The sequence below is a fragment of the Scardinius erythrophthalmus genome (assembly GCF_964197995.2).
Source record: "Scardinius erythrophthalmus genome assembly, chromosome: 9".
NCBI lineage: Eukaryota > Metazoa > Chordata > Actinopteri > Cypriniformes > Leuciscidae > Scardinius > Scardinius erythrophthalmus.
This window is the reverse complement of record NC_138229.1, coordinates 28070353-28095763: the sequence shown is the minus strand read 5'-3', so window position 1 is coordinate 28095763 and position 25411 is coordinate 28070353.

Genomic DNA, 25411 nt, shown 5'->3' with positions numbered 1-25411 from the left:
GGTAGCGGGCAAGCCCCTCTCAAGGACTGCTCTGCATTGCATTTAAACCTTCAATCTTTCAGCTATCAACCCAAACTGCAGCCACAGTGAGAGTGACACACAAAAAAACACTGCTATGAATACCTTTGAGTTTTAACACTGGGCCTTGGGTTAACTTTGAGCTGTCACATACACTGGGCCTTGAATACTGAATTTGCAGCCTTGCCAGGTTCAAAGACTCCATCCTTCTTCTGTTCTACCTCTCATTACAATTCACACAAGTGATTCCACCAATAACACTATGATTACAGCTCTCATTTCTGCCTTTTACAGAGCAGAAGTATAAATGTTTCAAGAAATTCTATAGAAGTAAAAAAAAAAAAAGATACAGTATTGTATGATGACAATGTACAACAAGTGCAAAAGTCTGTATTAAATAAAGGACATTTGTCAACTTTTATGTTGATTTTTAGGGATATCATTTTTTTTATTATTATATTAAAATGCTGTCAGTTAATTTTTTTTAATGTATTATTGTTCATGACAAATACTACTGAGTCTAGGCCCTCATTAATGATCTATGCTTTTGCCTGTAAGCTGGAAATAATTAAATATTATTCATTTGTTTGGGGAAAACTCAAGACGATCTCAGTTATATATTTAATAAGATGTGAATTCATGACGGTGTTGGTAAACAATAATAATTAGACTGACCTGAAATGACATACATTTCAGATTTCCCCAGCTTTTAGGTTGTTATTGTTTAATGACAAAACCGTACGCACCAGACAAAAACATCTGTATTGCTGAGAAAAGTCTCAGCAGATTCCTCTAGAGAGAAAACACAGGATGTAAACAGACGGCCTCATGGAATAAGATAAAGGTTTTTGACGAATGGTGTCTTTGGGAGATGGAACTGTGTAAATAAAATGAAAGATTTACTATGTGGATTGTAAATTTGCAGATGTAGAGTCATTTATATTTTGAAAATAAATCTGGGCTATTCTGAATAATGGTACACAACTAAAAAACAAGGAATGCATTCAATTCAATTCAATTGTGCTCAATGTATTCATTGATTTACCTTCATGTCATTTCAAATGTTTCAATTTCTTTCTTCTGCAGAGGACAAAGAAGATAATGTAAACACTGTTTTCCATACAATTACAGTGAACGGGACTGAAGCTTAAAAAAAAAAAAAAAAAACTCTTAAAGGGATAGTTCACTTTGAAATTAAATTTTGGTATGTTTTAGCTTACCTCAAGGGCATCCAAGATGTAGGTGTCTTTTTTTCCGCAGTAGTTTCAATTTTGATATTTTTAGGTCAAACTGTTCTTGTCTGTCAGTCATATCATGCAGGTCTGTGGTCACTGTCTCAAAGAGCATGCACAGAGTCCAAATTAAAACAATTCCCCATCGTCCAAATTAAACAATTCCCCATCGTAAGTACACATTGATGGCCTAAGACATGAAACGAGCGGTTTGTGTGAGAAAACGAACAGTATTTATATCGTTTTTACCTCTTAAAACACAGCCACGTCCAAGTAATCTGAGGGCGCGGGCGCATCCTGGTGTGTGACGTGTACGCAGACTGGTGCATAGATATATACACTAGATGTCGCCTTAAAGACATTCGTTCCAATGAACTGCCGTAGACAAGGCGACATCTGGTGTATATATCTATTTATAGATAATAATAATAATAATAATAGCATTACAAAAAAAAAAAAAAAAAATGGCCAGAACGTCGTCTCTCAGTTGCTGAATGTCGCGCAACAACTTTGCTACAGCCCTGGAACATCTTACAATTCTACTTTGTTACAATGTTGCGAGCACACAGACAACGACGTTGCCATAGCAGAAATGCAACGTGCCACAGACGTTGCCACAACGCAAATGTGTTTGCTGGGAGGGCCCTACCCAGACAGCAACATAGTGTCGCCCAGATCCGGCCCACATCTGGTACACGTTGAATCCACATGTACCAGAAGTGGCCCGGATCTGGGCCGACACTATGTTGCTGTCTGGGTATTTTAACGATCTAAGTGCATGGTCTCACGCGCTTAAGATTGCTAAGTTCACTTAGGGTGTGACCGAATCCACTTTTGCTAGTTTAACGACGGGAAAAATGGTCAGCGCGCCAGGCCCATGGTCTAAAAGGGTTGTCCCTAGGCCTAATGGGTGTGTTTTGGGATTTACATGCGTTAAACCAATCAGAGTCTCATTTCCCATTCCCTTTAAATGCCAGTTGCGCTCGCGCCACGGCAGATTTGTTATTTAGCCTGCATGACGGATTTTGATAATGGAAAGACCGAACGCGTCTCCAGAGTGCAAAGGAACTGCTCGTGCGTGAGGTACGCAAGTAGATAATCTACGGTAAAATACGGGATTCCACCATATCTTTATGTACACAATAATAATTTACACTTTGTAAACAATTACACAATTATACATATTGTAATCCTTTTATTTAAAATATTTGGCATGTTTGTGTGCTGCTATACTATACCTGTGTCCCTGTGTGTTTAATAAGAAGAGTGTACGCGCGTTGTGGACCTGCCTATAGGCTTACATTACTAACGCACTCTTTAAATAACAAAACAAATATATATATATATATATTGCGCCATTGACTTCAGACCAGGTTTCAGTTGGTCAATGGTGCGGTCCATTTCTTTTGCCTCAAAATAGCAATGTGCCAACAATGCGCCAGAACAGATTAATTTTCAGACCAGCACGCCCATGGGCGCACAAATGGGTGCAAATGCATTTGCTATTTAAACAACGTGGCACAGGACGTGAAAATGATAACTGTGTCGGACTGAACCTAGCAAAAAACACTTGGATCGCGCTGTAAGATGGGCCCTTAATGTCTATTAGGGCTACCTGTAGTTCAGTTTTCATTTAGGTGCAGTCTAATTTCTAATTGTCATTCCAACAAATGAATGTTCCTTAGAACTGGTTCTGACCTGTCCATTTAGAAACCCCTTCAAAACACGTGGTCACAGTTCACGCCACCTTACAAAAGCCCTTCCGATATTTATCCTTGTTTTCTCATGGGCCTGGTTGTAGTCTCTTTTTTTCTGTAGCCACTCCGAAGTCTTTTGCATTTTACAACGGGTGAATCTCCAGTTTTGTTACTGGTGATTGTCGTTTGAACCTTTCTGGATCCGCCATCAAATTGATAAGTTTAATTATATCAAGTGCTGTGAGAAAAGGCTATAAATCTCCACCTCCAACATCCTCACACGCAATATAGCCTACTAGCCGAGACACCTTCTTTATGTGTACAGATGTGACATAATGACACAAAAACATGCTTGAATTTCCTGAAATACACCAGTACCACTGGAATTAAAAACATCATTACAAGCTTACCGTTTTGAATCGAGCCAAGGCAAGCAGATAGTTTTGAACACTGGCTGGTAATGTACTTGCTCAACATTTTATTTTGGATAATTTTTAACCCAAAAAAGTTACGGACTGCAGCTTTAAATACATAAAGTATATTTGTGTAATTTAATATATTTCATTATTGCAGGTTTGTGTAGTATTCTGAGATTGTATTTCACTGTTTTTATTAATTTTGAGTAATACTAAATCTGTTCTGTTTGTTTTTTTGCAAGTGAGATGAGTAAATGGCTGCTCATATTTATTCTAAAACTACAATAACCATCATATTTACACTATTGTGAGATTATATTCAACCTTTCTAGCAAAAGTTATCTTATGAATATTTTGTTTTCAATATAATTTACTTATTATCTCTCTGTAGTACTCTCAACTTAGTGGGCCCTATCTTGCACCCAGCGCAATTGACTTTGTACACCGACGCATGTATCAATCCTATTTTGCACCCGCGCACACCGGACTTTTCCCTCCACAGATGCACGTCAGTAAACTAGGAAATGCATTTGCGCTCCCGGTGGCAGTTCAGCGCAAAGAGGAGGCGTGTTCCGGCGCAAACGTTCCCTGGTGCTATTTTGCAGGTTTAGAAAACAATTGCGCCACTAACCAGGAAAATCCTAGTCTAAAGTCAGTGGCGCGTTGCGCATGTTATTCATATTCTATTTTAAGGGCGCATGCTTGGCCATAATCAATGTAGCGTGTGCACAACGCGCATGCACTTTGCTTATCTCATCTACACAAAAGCAGCAGTTTCCATTTTTAGAAAACCATACATTATTACAAGGAAAAATATTAACACACGAGGGAAATCATTGTTGTGTCCATGAAGATGTGAAAAAATAGGCATAAACCTAGCTTACACATTTACCCAAATTATTATACGCCTGTTTAACCGAAGCTTATTTGGGTGGGTTTCTCCCATCCCCATACAGTGTCACTTCTCTGTCTTTTAAGGCTCTGATGAGAACGTCGGTCTCCTCGGATGTGAACAGCTCCTGGCGCGCGCCTGGCAAATCCGCCGTTATAATAGCAATCTGCCATGGAACAAGCGCGCCTGTTTTTAAAGGGAATGTGAGATGTTGCTCTGATTGGTTTATTTCACGTTACGCCCAAACCACACCTATGAATATTGAAGCTACTTCAGACCAACCCAATTTAGATTTGCGTTGGGCGCAAGAGTCATTTATCCTGCCGGTATAATAGCAACAGCGCCCAAGATCCGCCCACAAAGTTACTTGCGTTTCGCACTTGATACTTGCGTTTCAGATCATTAAAATAGGGCCCAGTGTCTCTTTAGAAGCGTGAAAAATGTGTGTGTGTGTGTGTGTGTGAGAGTGTGTGTGTGTGTTTGACATCTGATATATTTGCTCATGGGAGTTCATGGTTGACATTCATAATAAATTGTCATTGGTTAAAAAAAAAAGAAGAAGAAAAAAGAACATACTGTAATGAAATATTAGAAATATAAATGTTACTTTCAATAAAATAGAAAATTTTACTTTTTGCCCAAAAATGTTGTTACAGCGTCTACCAACTGGGGCTGTAGTGACTGAACTAAGCCCTTATTTTGAGCAACTGAACCAGTTTGACATAGAAACATGGGCTCAACCAATGGTGTAAGTTTTGGGCAGGACTATCTATATGGACAATCTGACCAATGTCAGACAAGGGATTGTTCAAGAAACCCGTGTAAAAACTTGTGTTCATTTTATGATATTATGTTTGGTGACTATAGTAGCACAGAAATTACAAACCTACCTTTACTGTTAAATTCAATTCGTTAACATTTTCATAGTTTGGGAAACATTGCTCTGGCATTTCTAGCCATCAGGTGGCTTGCCATTGGGTGAATTGAGGTAAACTCCTTGATTAAGTGATACCAAAATGTCCCATCTCTTCCCTCGCCATACTTCCACATCAGAGGAAGATGCTTTTTAATCATAAAGAGATTGCTTGACTATCAAATTTTCCCTTGAGGTTCCCATTTGATCTGCAGCCTATGGCACTAAATAGACTAAATCCTCCCTTTGCTCCTCAGTGAACCTGTTTCCATGCATAATCTGCAAATGCAAATCAGAAAAGGGTCAGTGAAAAGAGAGGGGATTTCATAATCGGAATCTAATTCCTCCAGGACTCAGGAGCACTGCTTTCTCACCAGGTGGTTTCCACTGTCTTTATTTTCATCTGTCCTATCTCTTCTTTCAGTGCAAAATAACAAGGCCTCCCAAATTTGGTGTAGTTCCAAGTGCAGCAGAATAGGGATCAGTAGAGTTCCTAAAATCCATAGTTTTATCTTCTGCAGAGTCGAGGTGATTGCTCCTTTAGGAACCATCTTCCAAAAGCTTCTTACAGATCTTCCAGGTCTATAGCTGTTGGCTTGCATTAGGACTTGGTACTGATGGTGTCCTCCAGCCTGCTTTACTCTGGCAAGCTCCTTTTAATCTTTAACTTTGTTCTTTGCCTCTTGGTTTTCCTGGCAAGAGGCACCTGCCAGTTCCGCTGCTTCATCCATCCAGATCCTTTCCTAGGGTCCTTAATGCCAACAGCCCAGTATTCTCCTTAGAAGAGCTCATTACAATAATTCTCTGGCGTCGCCACTGTTTTGCAGTGCAGCCCAAATTCATCAGCTGAGCCTTCAATGTATTATACATCCAAGTCCTGTCCCTACAGTAGAGGTCTTCTCAGGTCCTAAGATCTGTACTCGACACGAATAACTTCTTACCCGAACCTAACCTGCATAAATGATTTCTTTCTTCTTTTTTTTTCCAAGCCCAACTGGAAACGAATGTAACAGAGGCAGTGACGTCAGCGCATGTTTGCAGCCAGTGGCAAGTGGTGACTTTTCCAACCTGGTATGACACAAATTCTGAGATTACAAAAAATAAACACCATGGCTGGTGTAGATTTAAAAGTATCTTCCTTCGTTATTTGATCAAAATCATTAAAAAATATTCTCCGATCCATCCCCCTAATCCTGTCATTGTTAAAGGAATAGTTCACTTTAAAATTTAAATTCTGTCATCATATACTCACCCTCATGTTGTTTCAAACCGGTATGAGTTTCTTTCTTCTGCTGAACAGAAAGGAAGATATTTAGAAGAATGTCAGTAACTGACCCAGAAACTGTCTGGTTACTGACATTATTCACGGTCATGCAACCAAAGATAGCCTGCAATAATTTTCTGACAGTGTGAGAAACTTACCATGATCATCTCACAGTGTGGTTGCTGCTACGACCTACAGTACATCTACTGACTAGCCAATAAAAATGCAACATGAAATGGCGTATTGATCAATGTGACATGGTGCTAAAACATAAAATTTCTTACCTCGAGCTCCATTTGCAAAATTGGCATGCCAAGTTGGCCTCTTTTCCCTAGCCATCTTTTCCGCATCCATATTCTCCTCTTTCGCTTCCTCCTCTTTTTTTCAGCACACAAAAAAACACAACTGCCAATGTGCGATTAATCTTGCTCTATTTGTTTACCACTAGCGCATTATTGAAATTTACTGAAAAATGTATTGAAATTTATTGAAAAGATTCTGGTACAGGATATACAATCCTCTATTCCAGACTCTAAAAACACAAACAAATATAAATATATACATATAAAATTCACATTTTAACATTTTATAAAAACACATTAATTTCATAATTGAAGTTTTTCTAACAATCATAACTAAATTACATAAATTAATTACATTAGTTAATAACAAGCTTTATAATTATACATAACATCTTTTGACAGGCAAAATGCATCCAACCTGTTCTTAAAGGAATGAATAGAAGGGGAATACACAACTTCTTCTGGAAGCTCATTCCATGATTTTACCGAACAAAGTGTAAAAAAGTTTTTTCTCTTTTCAGACAGACATGTTCTAGGGTAGAGTTTTAAAGAATTCCCTCGTGTCTCGTACCTATTGTTCCAGGACTGAAAGATAGGTTCAACTGTTACATCGTATATTCCCTGTACAAGTTTATATACCTGAATCATATCTCCTCTATATCTCCTAAATTTGAGTGTTGGTAAACTTAATTTCCTTAATCTATCTTCATACGACATATTTTTCATTCCTGGAATTAATTTAGTAGCTCTTCTCTGGACTCGTTCAATTTTTTCTACATATTTTAATTTATATGGACACCAGACCGAGCTTGCGTATTCAAGCTGTGATCTTACCAGGGATTTATACAATGGTAAAAATATATCCTTACCTACATTTTGAAAAGTTCATAAAAAATCATAGGTGTTGCTTTTTTAACTTTTTCAGAAATATGTGTGTGGAATTCAAGTAAACCATCCACCACAACACCTACGTCCCTCTCCTCACATACAGGATTAACCACTATATCCCCAACTACATAATGGGAAAAAAATGACACTATAGCCAATTATGTAAGTGTTTCCACTTTTCGGGATTCATCTTTAATAGCCACTGGTCACACCATTTGCTCGTGCTACACAGAAGATAGGCTCGGTCTGTGTCACTTGTTATTATTCTGAAAATTTTAGTATCATCCGCAAAAAGGTAAACATCAGACTGCATCAAGTCTGGCAGATCGTTTATATATATTACAAATAGAACAGGGCCCAAGACTGATCCCTGTGGGACCCCAGATGTCACCGCTTAAGAAGTTTTATTCTTCTATCTTGCATCGTAGCCTACGATTCAATAGTCATCATCATACAGTCTACATGTCGTACCCAAGTTTATCCATGTTGTACAGTGTGATTTGTAATAAACTTATAGACCTTATGCGCCAGAGAAACAAGGGCGCTGCCATCTTTAGAAAATTGTCTTTGAACTTCCGTTTTTGCGGTCGCTCTGTATATTCCTATAGCATTGCTGTCCAGGAGTAATTAGCTTTTGAAGTGGATTTACTTAATATAAAGTTAACAAAAGTGAACGAAAGTTATCATGAGGATTGTAATGTTTAAACCAGATGTCTTAACAAATGTCAGTAGACCGTGAAGATTTTAAAACGAGCCATTCATTCATAAATACGCAAGATCGCTGTGAAAATAAAACCGGAAGTCAAAAGTCAATGAGCGCAGCTCTGAAAAGGGTCGGGGCTACATAAGGTCTATAGGATTGCTGAAATTGTAATTGTCTGTAGCATGCATAAGGCAGGGATCTTCAAATCTGCCCCTCGAGGTCCACTGTCTTGCAGAGTTTAGTTCCAACCATGATCAAAGTCACCTGTCTTATCATCTTCTTCTTCTTCTGATTTTTAATGGCGGTTGGCAAACAACTTTTTAGTGTGCATTACTGCCACCTTCTGAAATGGAGTGTGGATCAAAATAGCCTACTTTACCTACTACAAATTAAATAAATAAATACATTAAATAACTAAATAATAACTATTAATTCACATTATTATAAATACAATTTTAATAATAACTAAACTCATATCCCAGTTTTTCCCCAAAAAACTAAATATTGCTCTACACCCCACATGCCCTAAATTCAGTTGTAATATTTCCTTCATTTCAAATAAAAAAATTTCTTTACTTAGCCTATCTTTCAGAATCATCCTTTCCTGCTTGTACCTAGGACAATTAATAATTACATGTTCTATTGACTTTATACTATTACACTGCTCACACAACCCAGTTTCATGTTTCCCTATTATTTTAAGCATACAATCCAGTATGCCCAGAGCTCATTCTCGAAATAATGTCCTCTTCTTTTTTAATTTCTATTATTTTCTCTCATTCCTCCTTCTTCTGGATACTGTAGGACATTCTCGCTTTTGTTTCCATTTTCCACTCCTCCTGCCACTTCTTTTTCATTTCTGCTTTAATTATGCTTTTAACTTCCGCCTTACTATAATTTACTGCCGTATTTACCTCTGGTTTTTTTGTTGCACTTTTTGCATATTTGTCTGCCAATTCATTTCTGACTACTCCTATATGGGCTGGAATCAGATAAATTTCTCTATTACTCCTACTTTATTGATTCTGTAAACAGTTTGGGCTATTTCCAACATAATGTCCCATCTTGCTTCTGACTGCATGTTTTTGAAACTGGTTAGCGAATCTGACCCTATATTAACACTTTGCTTGGCTTATTTTCTACCCACTCAATGGCTAAAATTATGGTCAACAATTCTCCTGTAAACACTGACACATTACCACTAACTCTTTTATTTAACATAACATTTAATCCTGGTATAATGAACACAGCTCCTACTCTATTATTATCTGTTTTTGATGCACCATTGTATATCCTAATAAACATAGAATAACGTTCCTCTAAATATCTAATAACCTGAATCCTGTCTATACTTCTCTTTTTTCCACTCTAAAAGGTACATATCTATCCATAACTCCCCTAATAGCCAAGGTGGGACACTGGATAATGGCACAGTGGGGCTTAACATTATATCCCCTATCTCTATCTCATTGACTGCATCTCCTATTATCCAACCAAAGCTCTTAATCTTTTCAACAATATTCTCGATATGTATTTTCCAATTAAGTTTTTTGTCAAACCATATCCTGAGATACTTAAAACACTCCACTCCCTCTATTTTTTTCCGATAAAGTTTAAGTTTAATCTTTAAACCTAAAACCCAAACCCCATTCCATTCCCCAACACTCTACTTTCCCTATTGCTTCTTGCATTTTCCTCGCTATATATTCTATATTTCTTCCCTTTTTCCACATAACACCGTCATCTGCAAATAAAGCAACACTTATAGATCTATCAATTTTACTAAACACTTCATTCATCATAACTAAAAACAAAACTGGACTAACTATACTCCTTTGAGGAGTTCCATTTTCCACTAAATTCTTTCCCTATTCTTATTGCCATCCACCTTTCAGTTAAAAAGCTTTTAATCCAACTATACATTCTCCCTCTTATTCCCATCTGAAATATCTTAATAATTTGTCCTTGTTTCCACAACATATCGTATGCCTTCGCTACATCAAAAAATAAAGATACTATACTTTCTTTTCTAATTTCACACTCTAAACATAGAGCCGGAACTTTTGTGCTTCGTCCCTTTCTAAATCCGCTCTGATAATCCTTTAAATAATAAAAGTCTATAAATAATACTTTAATCTTTCATTTATCATTTTTTCCATAATTTTCCCTTCATGTGATGTCAAAGCAATCGGTCTATAACTTTCTGCCAAACTCGGATCCTTGCCTGGTTTACATATGGGGACAATAATTGATTCTTTCCACTGTTTTGGCAAACACCCCACTTCCCATACCTTATTATATAAATGTAATAATATTTCTTTACTCCTATCATTTAAATTCTTTATCATACAATAACTTATTTGATCATTCCCTGGCGTTGTTTTTTCGAATTTTCTTATAACATTATTCATTCTCCTATTGTAAACATCATATTTATAGCACTTTCACTGCCCCTATCATCCTGTATTGCTTCTACATTTTCTCTTACTATTTTCTCCTTCTGCATCTTTTCCTTGTTACTCAAATTACCATTACTATGCATTTTAACAAACGTCCTTGCCAGCAGCTCTGCTTTACCTTTGCTCTCTCTTACTACTTTTTCTCCATCTTTCATTATAGGATAACCATACTCTTTTTTTTATTGCCTGACATTCTCTTAATCATACCCCATACTTGATCTAATGATGTACTTCTTCCTAAAGATTCACAATACTTCCTCCAAAAATAATTTTTAACTCTCTTTATTGGTTTCCTTACTACAGCCTGCTTTCTTTTATATTCAATTAAATTCTGAAAGTTATGTGTTTTTTTCAAGACTTTAAATGCCTTATTTCTATCTTTAATTACCTTTGTGCATTCTTGCGTCCACCAAGGAACTATTTTCTTTCTATTACTACCACCTCTTTTTGGTATCAACTCTTTTGCTGCTCCAAGAATAATATTACTTATTTCTGCTTTGAGATCTTCAATTCCCTGATTAATACTAACATCCTTTAATTTTCCTTCAGTTAAAATTCTATACTTGATCCAATCTGGTTCCTCAAATTTCCAACTTTTTTCTCTCTCTTCCTTTTTCATGTCCTTTTCTATTACAATTTATGTAAATATGGGATAATGATCACTCCCTATAGTGCTTCCTTTAAATACTTCCCAACTACTTGTCCCTACCAGAGACTGTGACACCAAAGTAAGATCTATTGTGGTTTCTGTACCCTTATTTAAATTCACCTTTGTACCTGATCCAACCGCCCTGCATGCCATGACGCTCTTGCAGGTCCACCAGACCCATGTGCTCATGGACATGCAAGAGGGTGGTTCTGACCCAGAGCTCCTCCGGGCAACGAAAGAAACCGCACGTTCCATCGGGCAGGCGATGTCCACCTTGGTGGTCCAGGAGCGCCACCTTTGGCTCAACCTGGCTGATATGAGGGACACCGATAAATATTGGTTCCTGGATGCCCCTCTTTCCCAGGTTGGGTTTTTCGGCGATGCAGTCAAGAGCTTTGCCCAGCAGTTCTCGGCCGCCCAGAAGCATACATACATTCTGCGGCGTCCTCCGCTCCCGCGAAACCTCAGCAGCAGCAACCACCTAGGTCTCAGCGCGCAGCAAGCCGCAGGAAGTCGACCCCGCCCATCCAGGCCGCTGCCAAACCATCCAGGCCGCTGTTCCACAATGGAGTTCCAGAGCGGAACTAGTGCTCCTCGCGACAGCCCCTCCCTGGCCCATTCCTCTGAGAGAGGACCTGCTCTCTCAGAGACGGGGCACCCTATGGCACCCACGTCCAGACCTCTGGAAACTCCATGTCTGGTCCCTGGTTGGGACGCGGAGGTTCTAGGTGACCTACCCCAGGCGGTAGTTGACACCATCACTTCCGCTAGAGCCCCCTCTATGAGGCGCCTCTATGCGTTGAAGTGGAACTTGTTTGTTGAGTGGTGTTCTTCTCATGAGGAGAACCCCCGAACTTGCTCGATCAGAGCCGTGCTTTCCTTCCTGCAAGAGGGCTTGGAGCAAAGGCTGTCTCCCTCCACTCTTAAAGTGTATGTTGCCGCTATCACCGCACATCATGATGCAGTTGAAGGTAAGTCGCTGGGAAAGCACGACCTGATCGTCAGTTCCTGAGGGGATCGAGGAGACTAAATCCGCCTTGCCTGCTCTTTATACCCTCTTTGGATTTGTCTCTGGTCCTTTCGGCATTTCAGAGACCACCCTTTGAGCTTTTGCAACCAGCTGAGTTACAAATTCTGTCCTGTAAGACAATACTCCTGCTTGTATTGGCCTCCATCAAGAGGGTAGGGGACCTGCATGCATTTTCGGTCGAAGAATCGTGCCTGGAATTCGGCCAGGCTAACTCTCACGTGATCCTGAGACCCCGGCCCGGATACGTGCACAAGGTTAGGTAGTGAACCTGCAAGCGATGCATTCGGAGAAGGCAGACTCAGCCCTGGCTTTTCTCTGTCCCATTCGCGCTCTGCGTCTGTACGTGGACAGAACGCAAAGCCTCATGATCACAGATCAGCTCTTCATCTGTTACGGAGGTCAGCAGAAGGGAAAGGCTGTCTCCAAGCAGAGGATGGCCCACTGGATAGTGGATGCCATCGCCTTGGCTTACAAAGCCCAAGGCGTGCCCTGGCACACGGCGCCTCGCTGACAGACATCTGTAGAGCTACGTGCTGGATGACACCTAACACATTCGCTAGGTTTTATAGCCTACGTGTTGAGCCTGTTTTTTTCCTGTGTGCTCGCTTCAACAAGCCGCTAACACCGAAGTTCCCACTCTAGTGTTGGCTTGCTGCACCACTCCTGCTTGCACCTTCACATGGAGCGGATACGTGCGATTTTTGCTCCAGTTGAGTTCCCCACTCAGGTGAACCCTGTGAGTTCCTCCTACCCCTTCGACAGTCGGACATTGCGGAGCTGCCGACGCCAGGCCTAGAGCTTGTATGTTTGTGGAACTTGTGCTAGGCTGGGTTCCATATGTGGTGATCCCTGCGGCGATCCCATTTGCGTATTCTTCCACGATCAGCTCCCTGCAGTGAGCCCGTGTCTTTCTCTTGGCAGAGTCCGCTCTGTCCGCCACTGTCCGGTGTAGCCTCCCCTTTCTCAGGCTGGAGCCACCCCAGTGACATTCCATATATTGCACTGCCCCTCCGGCCAGTCCATATGTGTATTCTCCACATGTTACCTCCCTTCAGGCAGGATGTGGCTTCCGCAGCGTCCCTCTCCCCTGGAAAGGCATGCCTACCCAGTGTTATTCAAGAGTTCCACTGTGTGGGGTATAACGGAACAGCAGTTTGAACTCCCTCTACGCATGCCTTCCGCCCCAGCCAGTTGGGGGTCTGAGAGTCTTGCGTAGAGCGCTCGATGTGGCAGCAACCGTTTTCCATGGGATCCCAATTACGTCATAAGGGAACGCCTCGGTTACTTATGTAACCCTAGTTCCCTGAAGGAGGGAATGGGAGACGTAACGTCCCATCGCCACCATTGCTGACCATTGCTCTAAGGCCGTTACGATCTCGGCTCCTCAGTGAAAAACAATGTGTGCATGCGCCCACTTCCTGTTTATACCCTTGCTGCGGGGCAGGGCGAGTGAACAGTTGATGACATAAGCTAAGAAAAGCACTAACCTATCCATTGATATTCCTTTATTTTCCTAAAGGCAGTGTTTTATTTTTTAAATAAATTTATTTTTTTATTTTTTTTAGTTTTACTTTATTTTTCACTGGAGGCAGTGGTGAGAGGACACTGGCGTCGTATGTTCGCCGCTTCTCAGCCTGCTAAAACTGCTATGATTATTCTGTGTATCTGTTTTACTGATAACAGATATTGAGATATTGAGCCCTCTGTCCAGCTTTGTTTGGATATTAAAACATCTAGGCTCGGACACTTCCTACCCGGAGCTGCCCTTACTGCTGGAGTGGTGAGCGATCTGGAGATGTTAATCGCCTTGGGATATAGCTGGGGATCTTGTCAGTCGGACTGGCTTCAGTAAATTGAACATATTGATGGTGTAAACCCTCGGACAGTCACAATATAGTAGCTGGCTGAAGCTTTCTCGTCCATCGAGCTGCATTCCGTGGCTAGGCTAACCGGCTGATACCACCAGATACTGTCCTGAAACCAAATCTTCTACAGTCCGCATGGGCTCCCCTCACCTCCAACGTATGCCACACTTGTCCCCTGGGCTACTACGGGCACTGCCACTTGTCCTGGTGTGCATAGTCATCATTCATTCACATCTGCCGGATTCATGGACAGCTGCTAACTGTAGCATCACAGCGACTCTTCCATCCACCATGCTCTGGTACCTGCCGAACCAACTCTTGGAACTTAACACTCGCCTCGCCCCATCAAACATCTTTGCTCTCAAGCAATTGGGCATTCTTCGCCGACCCCGCTACGTTCATAGGGGGTCGCGGCGGTGTTTTGTTTACTCCGAGAGCAGGACCGAGAGCTCTATTCAAAGCCTGCGGACAGCTGCCAGTGGCGCACACCAACGACGTCATCGGATGCGTCATCAGAGCGCTCATGGCTCAGATCTAAAAAACCCAGGCCCCCTGCTGGAGGAACCACGCACTGCGTGCCTGGGGAAACGCGGAGTGGACCATACTGTGCTGCGCTCTCTGGTAAAGTGGACTCCATCTTCAATGATTACTATAGAACTGTTAAACTGTCAATCACTTACAAATAAGGCATCCTTTATCCACAACTATATATTTGATCAGAAGCTTGATTTTATGTGCCTCACTGAGACCTGGCACAAATCAGAAGTGTATTCTGCACTTAATGAAGCTTGCCCCCCTGGCTATTCATATCTGGAAAAAGCCAGGGGAAATGGACGTGGAGGGGGTTTGGCGGTTATTTATCGCTCTGATCTGTACCTGTCTTCTGTGACATTGCCAAATCTGTCATCATTTGAATGCTTGTCTTTTACGTGTGAAAAGCCCATCCCACTAACAACCATCCTCATATACAGGCCACCTAAACCACACCCACATTTCATTTCAGAATTAACTGAGTTACTCTTGTCAGTGTGCACCACATCAAACAATGTGGCAATTCTTGGAGACTTTAACATCCATGTTAATTCTCCCACTAGCCAATATACTACAGAATTATTACAACTTCTTGATACACTCAATCTCAGACAACTCGTGACAGTCCCTACTCATACAAAAGGGCACACACTGGACCTCATTATAACATTATATAAATGTTCATGTACATGATTTAGGCATATCTGATCATAATGCCATATCATTAGACTTTTCATTCCTGACCTCACTCAGTAAGCCTAAACACAAAATCTGCTTTCGCAAAACAAAAGACATTAACCCTGAACACCTGTCTTACGACCTACAAAACCTGGCCATATCCGCTCATCACTCTTCTCCTGACGCACTTGTCGACCATTACAATACCGGACTGCAAGAGATACTTGATGCCCATGCGCCCCTCAAGACACGGACTGTAACATTTACACGCTCTGCCCCGTGGTACACTGGTGCGCTGCGTAGACAGAAGGCGGCTGGGAGGGTCCTTGAGAGGCGCTACGTTGCTTCTGGGCTGATTGTCCATAAAACTGCTTACAGAGAGCACCAAAGATCATATTCCAAATTACTCAGTCAGGCACGGTCACAATACTATTCCAACATCATTAACAATAATCCAGGAAATTCAAAACAGCTCTTTAAAACAATAAATCATCTTCTCAGTCCGCTAACCCTGAGGCAAAATAACAGTACAAACGACCAGTGCAATAAATTTCTTGATTCTTTCACCACTAAAATAACTACCATCCGTTCTAACCTAACACCCAGCAATGTCATTCCATCCATCCCCTCAACCTCAGCACCAACATTCTCTCATTTCATTCTTCCCACACATAGACAGGTTGAAACTCTCATACACAGCATGAGACCCTCAACGTGCTCACTGGACCCCCTTCCCACTGCCCTGATCAAATCAAATATGACTTTCTTAAGCCCCCTCATCACCACCATTATAAATTCTTCCCTGCAATCTGGCCATCTTCCAATCTCTCTGAAAACTGCACTTATCAACCCCCGGCTTAAGAAACCCTCCCTCGATCCTGATGTTTTATCAAATTACCGGCCTATTTCTAATCTACCATTTCTCTCCAAAGTCATTGAAAAAGTCATTGTCACCCAAATCCACAACCACCTTCACTCACACAGTCTTTATGAAAAATTCCAGTCTGGATTCCGCTCCGCCCATAGTACAGAGACAGCCCTGGTCAGGGTCACAAACGATCTGCTTGTGGCTGCTGACCAGGGCTCTCCATCCCTCCTCCTGCTCTTGGACCTCTCAGCCGCCTTCGACACTGTTGACCACGCCATCCTCCTCCACCGTTTGCAACACTACATCGGCATTTCACACACAGTATTTCAGTGGTTTCAGTCCTACCTGACTGATAGAGTTGAGTATGTGGCCCTGGGGGGAGCCAGGTCGAGGCCCCACACAGTCACATGTGGAGTGCCTCAGGGTTCGGTCCTCGGCCCCACCCTTTTCTCTATTTATATGCTGCCCCTGGGCCGCATCATCAGCAGGCATGGAGTTGCTTTTCACTGCTATGCCAATGATACTCAGCTCTATGTCAGGTTGGACCCCACATCCCCCACATCATCACTCCCCACTCTAACTGCCTGTCTGGAGGAGACAAAGGCATGGATGACTGACCGCTTCCTTCAGCTAAACAGCTCCAAAACGGAAGGTCTCCTCATTGGGACCCCACACCAACTCCATTCCTCCCCTCTGACCGTTTACTCATTTGCTGGCCATGACATTTCTCTCACATCCTCTATAACAAACCTGGGGGTTCGATTTGACCCCCACCTATCATTTAACACCCACATCCAATTTATCTGTAAGACTGCATTCTTTCATATCCGGAACATCTCCAAACTCCGCCCCTCCCTATCCTTTTCCGATTCAGAGAAGCTGGTTCATGCCTTTGTCTCCTCCAGGCTTGATTACTGCAATGCACTCCTCATCGGGATCCCTGGCAGGAGCCTGCAGAGACTGCAATACATTCAGAACTGCGCTGCCAGGGTTCTGATGAGGGTGCGTAAATCTGAGCACATCACTCCAATCCTCCATAAACTTCACTGGCTTCCTGTTAGGTTCAGGATTGAGTATAAGATCTGTCTCCTGACCTATCAGTGTGTCTACGGCAGCGCACCAGTGTACCTCCAAGACCTCATCAATAGGCAAAACCCAACCCGACATCTCCGTTCCGCTGACAGCCACCAACTCCAGGTTCCCAAGTCCAAACTCCGCACTATGGGAGATAGGGCCTTCCAGGTGGCTGCGCCTCGACTGTGGAATACCCTCCCCAACCACCTAAGGGCGCCACAATCTATCGAGGTTTTTAAAAATAATTTAAAGACTCACCTATTTTGTATTGCATTTTCTTAATATAATTTTGTTTCTTGCTGTTTTTGACTGCTTTTATGTTTAGTGTTTTTACCTGTGCACCTGTAGCACTTTGAGATGTGTTCTTCACGTGTAAAGTGCAATACAAATAAAATGTATTATTATTATTATTATTAAAAGCACTAACCTATCCATTGATATTCCTTTATTTTCCTGCCCTGAACCCATTCCTGCTTCAGTCGTATTTTGATTAACTTAATCTTTTCTTCTTTCATTGTTACATATTCTCACAGCCTCTGCATATGTTACTTTCTGATTTGATTTTACTTGCTGAACCTCTACTGCCTTTTTCCTGACTTCACAGCCCCCACACGCTGCTGTGTGGTTCTCTCCACAGTTACAACACTTAGCCTAATTGTAACATTGCTCCCACATTCTCCATTATGCATGTTCTCCTCCACATCTTCCGCATCTCTGTTTCCCTTTACATACACATGCAGTATGTCCATATCGCTGACATTTGTAACATCTTAATGGAGGAGGTACATATTCTCTGACATTAAAGCTCATGTAGCCTACCATCATTTTCATAGGAAGCACCTCATCTTTAAACTGTAGCAGCACTGACTCACTATCAGTCCCCCCCCCCCATTCCTGAAAGCCTGCAGTCGTCTAATTTGTTTGATCACTCCTCCTTTCAGCACTTTTCTTAATTCTTCCAGACTCTCTTCTATGGGAATTCCTGTTATCACTCCCTTAGCTCATCTCTTCTCAACAATTATTCTTTTTTCCACTATTTTTTTTTTACACACTGATTGCAGTTTCAAATCTTTTATTTTTTTGCTCAGCATTTTGCATTTCACCAATAGATTCCCATCACGCAACATTTCTATTTAGAGTGATCGGGCTTTTAAGAATGATCTTAAATTCTTCTGTCATAATCTTTTTCCTGGCGTCTCGGCCTTCTTCATCCTCTTCTAATGCTTGTTTATTTGGTAGACTGACTGTTTCTATTTTCTTTTCTCCCTCCTCCTTTCCTACTTGTACCCCATCCCAACCCATCTGCATATCTTCATCCTCTGATAATCCACTATAGCTTTCCATTCTGATTCAGTCACAAATCAGGTTATGCCAGAAACCCGCAAACAAAACAAAATAAAACAAATATAGCAATAGCAAAGAATTTTGATTACAAAGCGTTGTCTTAAAAATGTCGCGCCACCCGCTCCTACAGCCCAACTCCACTTCAAACTCCGTCCACCTGTCTTATCATTTAATGATTAAGCTTATCAATGGTTGATTAAGCAATTTCAGCACAGCTGTGTTCAGTAATCATGCGAGAAGAATGTGGTGAAACGCACCCGATGCTAGCTGCTAGCTGTGCGCGGTATAGATTTTGTGTCCGCTGCACAAGCGCGCACTTGGCTTCCTTGAAAAAAAGATATGCGGCCTCAACATGATACATGTTGTAAGTAAAGATCATGTGCACTACACAGACACCTGTTATAGTAGCTACAACACGACAACAAACAAACACCTAATTTTTCCATTATATTTTTCTCTGTCTGTTTGAATAAGCACTGTGATTTGAAGAGTCAGAAGTTAGCGCTCTCTGTGTGTCTTTAAGAATTTCTGGTCGTGTTGTTCGAGCAGAAGGAGAAATAGTCTTGTGCACTTCATATGAGGAGTGCTATTTGTTTGGCACCAGTGTGTATTAACGGACACCACATCGCTCATGGTTCATGAGAAGCAGAGAAAATAACAAAACACAGAGCAACATCTGTCTACTACACAGTTTCTCCGATTTCTCTGTTTTTATTTATTTTCTTTTTTGTGCCGTGCATGTCAAGATATGTATTCATTTGTGTCATTGTGTGACAGAAAGTCCCGTATCCGTTCGATTCAGTAATGATGTACGGTAGCCATTGTGGAATTGGTACTATATTTGGAGTTCTCCACTTGCCTTCGGTGTAAACATTAATTAATTGATCATTCATTTTAATGAAAAGTGACATTCCTACTGCCTGTACTGCATGAAGACCTTTGTTAGGTCTTGGGGTTTAATTGGGGTTTAAGCTAAACTCTGCAGGACGGTGAACCTCGAGGTGCCAGATTGGAACTTTTGTAATGGCTTTGCAAGCTGTCCTGTTCTTTAGATTTCAGTATGCTTGCTGAGATGGGTTGCCGGCTTCATTCAAATAGCTTTTTGTTCTACCAAAAAAGGTCTGTTTTTGATTTTTCTCTTCAGTGTAAAGGTGCAAGTGAGGTGTTTGACTAAATCCAGCACCTTTTTCTTATCACAGTTTGCTCACATTTTACCCAGGTGAATTTGGAACCATCTCCAGGCCCAAAGCTTGAAGCGTCTGCCAAGTCTTTCCACCCCAGGGCCAAACATCACAGATCTCCGCTCTCTGCACCAGAGAGACCTCTGCATGATTTCTTGTTTAGTATAAAACTGGGGCAAAGAAAAGACCCTTTCAGTAGATTGTTGCATTATAAATTCTTGCTGTTTATTGATATTTAAATTGTTTGCCGAAAAATGCTTAATATTGCATTCAGAGTTGCTTTCTCCAAAATGGGAAAAAAAGTCATTAGAAAAATCTCTACCTGCAGTTTTGCAAAACTCCACAAACATGTCATTTAATTAACTGCAGTTTGTAGCTAGTGCCAGTCAAACAGCAACTTTTTTTTTCTTTTCACACAAATTATGATTATGGGGCACTTATCGATTAATAGACTTATTTTTGCACAGATACTTGCACAATACTATGTTATGAATTGTACTGATTTGTCTTATGACCTCATAACACTTTTACCATAGTGCATGATTTGTGAACAAATAAATTTTTACATTTGCATTGCTTCATAATTTGGGTTTTTCTGCACGGTGTAGTAAATTTGTTTGGTAGCTCACCTGGTACAGCATTGCACTTTGCTGGTTGGCTTTCTCAGACACAGAATGTGACTAATAGACTTATTTCAAATTGTGAGAAATTACCAGTTTGATTAAATCCAGAGGGTTAACCATAAGAGTCACCTCTTTTCAGTCAGCCATTTTTTTTGTCCTCCTTGTCCAATTCATCCTCTACATCCATTTTAAGTCTATGGATGTTTACAAGAAATATGCAAAAATAAAATGTGCTCATATATTTGTCTCTGCAAAGCATCTGATTTTGAGACATTTTTGAAAATGAGCTTAACAAAACCCATTTGATCCCCAATCCCCAGTGCTATTCATTTCTACTGTTTCGTTAGAAAGTGGAATCTCACGTGGAACAGCTGAATCAGGAAGGTAGACCATTCTTGCCTATTGGTGGGCCTTATTGTAACTTTTTATATCAAGACCATAATAGTTAGCTTGAACAGAAGGCGTTGAACATGCCTAAGAGGAGGACTATGTCTTCGGATTTAAAAATCTGTGCTTTAGCTGCAGGCCATGAAAATGCTTGAATGTGTTGAGGATTGCTGTGTCCCCCCTCCTCTCATTCAGGCTCACTAACCTCAGGTTGTTTTCCTAGTTGGACTGTCCTCATTTAGAGATTATTACTGCAGCTAGAATGGTTTAAAATCCCTTAATGACTTCCTACGACTATTACATTGTCCCTTTGTTTTTTCCTTCGGAGATCAGCGAGCTATCAAATACACAACACAGCTAACGAGACAACACTAATGACTTTATTTTGATAATAATATCTTGTATGTAATGATCTTGTAATCCCTCAAGGTGATAACAGATGCATTATGATGTCTTGACTTAATGAATGTTGTGCATGGTCTATTGGAAAAATTAAAAAAGACCATTGGCTGAACATGATTTCATGCTAGAAATGCCTTAACTGATATGTGATGCAAGCTCTTGATAATATAAATCTATAAAGATTAAATTTCTATAATCAAAATGCATAAAGATGCCAGCGAATTGAACAAAAATGCTCCCCAAAATCAAGATAAATAAAACTAAATTTATTACGCTTGTCAAGATTAAGGTGAAATGTGAAAATGAATGAAAAGTGTCTTTTGTGGCATTACATTTAGATCTTTTCACATTGGATAACATTTCTTTTTTTTTATGTGTGTGTGTGTGTGTGTGTGTGTGTGTTTGTTTGTTGTTTTTTGCAGCATTGAGCATTATAACCAATCACATATGTTTCTGTTGATTTTATTAATGCAATAGCTAGTCGGAGACGTTTATATCACTGCCGAAAACAAGAGTTTTGTTCAGTGCGAACTCTCACTGACTGAATTCTGAACTCTCAAATGCTCTCATCTTAAACAACAAATTGCAGATTCAGTGAGAAAGAGATTAATTTTGCAGTGTAACTTTTTGCAGTGCTTCAGGGTTAGGGAACTTTCTTTGATCACTTTATGTATATCATTTATTTCCAATCTGAATATCCGTTTTGTTCTTCATGCTACTTAAATAACCAATGTGAAGTATTTATTTTCTAATGCTTAAAAAGCAATTCATAACCGGTTCTTAGCTTGTTTTGTCTGTGTAGCCAGAATATGATGTGCTGTTTCCCCAAACACAAAACATTTCTTTTTGCATTTTATTAATTAACATTAATAGTCATTATTACAATATCAAGAGCAATAATCGACAATGATGGCCTTTGTCATAATATTGCAGCCCTGTAATGATTTTCTGTGTTTTAATTTGATAATTTATATACTTTATGTAGGCTATTTTACACTTGCAGTTGTCATGCAAATACATGTATGTCACCTTTGATCATCATTAAACAGTCTGTAAATAAACATAAATGCAGCATCAGAGTAAATTTGTAAACCTGTTACCCTGTGTTATGTTTATGCGATACTGTAAGACTCAGTTAGTCAGGCAGAGGCAACGTGCCTAACATCTCCATGAAATGTTATGTTTTCCTCAAACTTATCATTCTCTTTCTTTTCAAATATTTAAAATAAGTTTTTTCATAGATCAAAAAGACTCAAAGGCTGACATCACAAAAAAGAACAAACAATTTCATAGGGACTGTGAACATGTATGTGTATCTGTGCGTTTGTATGAAGGGAAAAGCGCTTCCAAAAGATGAAAGACTTGAAGCTTGTGTGAAATTCTGATACCACAAATTCCTCCATATCGGGATTTGTAACACTGTGCTCACTTAACTTACACTACTGAAGCTGTCATAAGTGGCTAGTGCTATATTTTACTGCATTTCTCATGTTTAGTGTGTAGATTGTTGGACGTTTGATGTATTGCCTCAAGTATTTTAAGTATTAGTAAAAAAAATAATATTTATTTATTATTTTAAATTCACTATAAAAAGTGTTTTTGACACTCCAACAAATAGGATGCTGTTCTACCTGTCAGCCTGGTGTTCATACCAGACCTTTTTAGTTGGCCTATACTGTGACAAGGCTCAGTCTAGGAATAGCCAGAGGCATCTGATACTTTTCAAAGGTCTTTTCTTTCTGGTCTCTGATTCTAGACTTCCTTCTCCTTGTACAAGCAGCTGGAGACTCTGTGAATCATGGCATAGATGCATATTTATTTGTGATTTATTTAGCTTCACTAATGTTGGTTCACTAATGTTTTTTTATGTGTGATTTTGTGTTCCTTTTAGAAAGGAAGTCACTTCCGTTCTTTCCCGTCCTGGTCCTTCTGCTGTCAAGCACAAGGCTGTGGCGACTAGCGCTGGAGGTGATTTGTGGTTTCAATGGAAGCATTTCCACAGGGTGAATCCCCACGGGCCTTCCATTCCCCAGCATGCTTGTTTCTTCCAGTCAAGTTTCCGGGTGAGTTAGACGACTACACTGCGGGTGAACTTGATTTCTCATTCGGTGCTCGAGATGAAGTTTTTGCAGCATCAGAATTTTTGCCTTCTGACATGGAAGACTCACTATCAGGTGTGGTTGTGTAGATTGAGTCTGATGCTTAAATGGCTGCTCTGCTTGCCCGGGCTGCCATGAACATCGTGCTTGAGTGGACCCCTCCACCCTGCACTGAGCGTTTGCAGTTAGATGATTGGTTCTTAGGCTCTTCCCAAGAGGTGTATGTGAAGCTCGTGTAGTCGTGGAAGGCATCTTTTACTGCCAGAATACGTTCCGCGGGTTCTTCCACCCTCACTACCCTTGACGTTGGGGCAGCCAGGGAATACTCCGGCGTTCCACAGGTTGAGTGCGTGATTACGGTGCGGTCTGTGCCCGCAGAATGCTGCTCCCTGGATCAACCATCCGAGACTCCCAAGCCTGTAGGTTAATGTCATCCCTGACAACAAGAACTTGCAGCGCTGCAGGAACACAGACATGCACAAGGCTAGTCCCAACCCAGCGCTCATGCAGGAACTGTGCTTGGCAACCGATTTCGCTCTACGGGCAATGAAGGTCACAGCTCAGGCATTTGGTCCAGTGATGTCCACCTTTGTGGTCTGGGAGCGCTACCTATGGCTCAACATTGCAGAGATGAAGGATGTCAAGAAAGGGCACTTTCTCGAAAGGGAAAGGCCCCACCTTCCAAGGGGGCCTTTTCAGTGAGACCGTGGAGGAGTTTTGCCCTACAGTTCTCAGCGGTAAAGAAACAGACGAAGGCGATAAAATATCACAGTGTGATGCAACCACCAAGGTCCCACACCCCGTCTGCCCACCGATGAGGGCATATATAAATTGCCAAGGTGGTTTATGCAACTCTCCTGCCATCTCCTCCAGCAACTGAAGTCTCATATCCCAGGCGAACTCAGTCGCACAGCGGACGCACTCTCTCAATGAGTGAGGCTTCAAATAGTGGAGATTCCATCCCCAGGTGGTCCAGCTGATATGTAGTCGATTCAGGGAAGCACAGGTGAACCAATTCCCATTGCCCACGGTGGTATTCCCTGACTGAGGTCCCTCTTGGCACACAGCACACAGCACAGACATTGTGCAAAGTCAGGGAGGACAAAGAATAGGTCTTTCTGGTAGCGCCATACTGGCCCACCCGGACTTGGTTCTTGGAGCTAACACTCCTTATGATAGCCCTTCCCTGGCAAATTCCTCTGAGGAAGGACTTTCTTTCTCAAGGGCTGGGCACAATTTGGCACTTGCGTCTAGACCTCTGGCACCTCCTCCTCTGGCCCTGGACGGGACGTGGAAGACCTAAGTGGACTATCACCTGTGAACTATCACTATCACTCAAGCCATATATCACTCGAGCTCCTCATATGGGGCGGCTGTATGCTTTGAAGTGGCATCTGTTTGCGAACTGGTGTTCTTCCCAAGGTGAAGACCCACAGAGATGTGCAGTCGGGTCGGTGCTTACATTCCTTCAGGAGAGGTTGTCTCCCTCCACCATAGCGGCACAACACAATGCAGTGATTATCAGGCACCAGGGGTTAAATCCTCCACACCTTATTCCCTCTTGGGAGTTTTGCTGGTCTACAGAGAGACCCTTTTGAGGCCCTAGAGTCAGTTGAGTTGAGTGTCATCTTTGAAGACACCCCTCCTGAACGCGTGTTCTCTTGCTCCAGGTGTTCTCTTTCAGAAAAACATACCTAGGCTACGTTGTCCCTTGCAAGCGCTACCTCGTGACGAGACAGACCCAGCTTTGTTGTTGCTGTGTCCAGTACGTGCCCTTAGGGTTTACGTCGATCTCAAGGAGAGCTTTAGACACTCTGGGCAGCTCTTTGTTTTAAGGGACAGCAGAAGGGGAGAGCTGTCTCCAAACAGAGGTTGGCCCATTGGATAGAAGATGCA